Genomic DNA, 2,500 nt, shown 5'->3' with positions numbered 1-2,500 from the left:
AGAATGAAGATGGCGTCACTCAGGTCTTTGTTATTGTTTTTTTTTTGCCATCCGCTTTTATGAGTAATTCTCACTAAACTATTAACGTTCATGATTACACGCAGTTTTGTGTGTTGGTCCGTTATACTTCCGGATGGCAATGTTATGAGCTTCTTCGCCAAGCGCATACTCTGTATCTATAGATAGAATGCGCTTGGCCAAGGAGTTCACAACGTTGCCATCCGGAAGTATAACGGACGAACACACAAACTCTGTGTAAGCATGAACTTTTATAGTCTGGTTAATACAGTTTAGTGAGAACAACTCACAAACGCGGATGGCAAAAACAATAACAAATGCCTGAGTGACGTCATCTGCATACTATCTATAGATAGAATGCGGTTGGCCAAGGAGTTCACAACATTGCCATCCGGAAGTATAACGGACCAACACACAAACTCTGTGTAACCATGAACTTTTATAGTCTGGTTAATACAGTTTAGTGAGAGATATAGATAGTATGCAGATGACGTCACTCAGGCCTTGTTATTGTTTTTGCCATCCGCGTTTGTGAGTTGTTCTCACTAAACTGTATTAACCAGACTATAAAAGTTCATGGTTACACAGAGTTTGTGTGTTGGTCCGTTATACTTCCGGATGGCAATGTTGTGAACTCCTTGGCCAACCGCATTCTATCTATAGTACTGTTGACGTCAGTCAGGTCTTTGTTATTGTTTTTTTTTGCCATCCATGTTTATGAGGAAATATCACTAAACTATATTAACAAGATTATAAACCTTCAATGTTACACATAGTTTTGTGTGTTGGTCCGTTAAACTTCCGGATGACAATGTTGTGAGCGTCTTAGGCAAGCGCACACTATCAATTTTATCAATTTTCTCTGAAACAGAATTACAATCGTTTTATTTGAGTAAAGATGCCCTGTTAACAGATGATTGCCATTTGAATTTAGCAAACATCATGTAATAACGCATCTTTACTCAAATAAAACGATTGTAATTTTGTTTTGGAGAAAATTATTATATACTGACTGAATAATATTTATGTAAGTCGCCATGACAATTCAGAATTATGTCGGGATGAGAGGGGCGTAAAAATGTAATTTATTGCGGCTATGGGGCCTCGTGGTACGACACTCGCTTTCGGATCAGCCATCACATTTATCACGACATGGGATCATAGTGTAATGATTTAGGTGCATAGTGGTGCACTTTAAATTGAGAAATTGTCTGGCCCCGTTCCATTCACACTTGCTGAGTTCTTGATTTAGGTGCAGGAAATTGAATTCATAGTCACAAATGTTGCAGTGAATGACATAGTCAGTAGGATGGTGAAAAGGTTTGAACTGAGATATTTCTAAGTTTAGTTAGAAGGTCAAATTTTGATCAAAGATGAGTTCTTGTCATAAATGATTAAATCAACCCTTTTTGTAAATCTTCGGGAAATATCAAACCTTAATTTCACTTCTAAATATTTTTTTCAGCATGTCAAGTTGAAAAAGCATGAAACTTGAGAAAAGTTGCTGGATACCTTTCCCATACACCTGACCAGAACTTCATGAAAAATTTACTTCAAATAAAGATTATAATGCTCTGGGGAGTATACTCTTTCAGAAAACACACACACACAAAAATGCAAATCCAAAATTGTCACCTTCCGACTGATTATGTCATGCACTGACACAAATATGAAGCTTATGGTAAATGATAATGCTCTATTCTTTAAGGCGGAGAACTAATCAAATGGCTAATATTGCAAAAGACCTTAAGTTCGTATTTCTTATCGTTTAACTCGTGTGGCTCTGTGGTCTAGTGGTATGACACTCGCTTTCGGATCGGAAGGTCCTGGTTTCGAGCCTCGCGATCGGCGCATAGTTGAGTCCTTGGAAAAGGCTCTTTACTCACATTCTCTCACCGTACTCAGGTGTAAAATGAGTACCTAGCCGTTAACAGCGTTGTCTTTTCCGAAAAATTGTAATATCGCCTAACAGGCGTTATGTCCCGTCCTACATGTTAAATGTTGCTGTTGACCAGGGACCCCTTGTAAAGCGCTTTGAGCACGTTTAGTCGATATTGCGCTATATAAAAGCTCAAGAACTCTCTCCTTACTAGATATTTTTAGAATTTTCCCCAACACAAAAATACTTTTCTTACTATAAAAAAAAAAAGTAACAAGTGAGCTCTACAACACAGTATTTATTATTAATAGCTGCCGTCAAAGCATTTCTTTAAATTTTGTGATGAACAAGAGAAATCAGAATGAGGAAATTGTCGGTTCATCGTAACGAATGTGACAAATTTTCCTATGGTTGGTAAGGACAGGGTTAATGGTAAATTTCACGTTTCAGGGTCCAGTTCATCCTGACATTACATCCTTTAGACATGATTGCGGCTATGTGTTCTAGTGGTATGACACTCGCTTTCGGATCGGAAGGTCCTGGGTTCGAGCCTCCCTCGGCGCATAGTTGAGTCCTTGGAAAAGGCTCTTTACTCACATTCTC

General features: G+C 38.3%; 1 protein-coding gene across 5 annotated transcripts in view; it reads right to left on the bottom strand.

Moving 5' to 3' along the window:
* The window catches only part of LOC144979721 (ras-related protein Rab-27B-like), a 101,881-nt gene that overhangs the window by 32,283 nt on the left and 67,098 nt on the right, over positions 1–2,500 (bottom strand). The window lies entirely within an intron of this gene.

The sequence above is a fragment of the Berghia stephanieae genome, chromosome 9 (genome assembly GCF_034508935.2).
Source record: "Berghia stephanieae isolate SIO BIC M18660-M18661 chromosome 9, UCSD_Bste_1.3, whole genome shotgun sequence".
Taxonomy (NCBI): Eukaryota; Metazoa; Mollusca; class Gastropoda; order Nudibranchia; family Aeolidiidae; genus Berghia; species Berghia stephanieae.
This window is presented reverse-complemented; position numbering and strand designations above follow the sequence as displayed.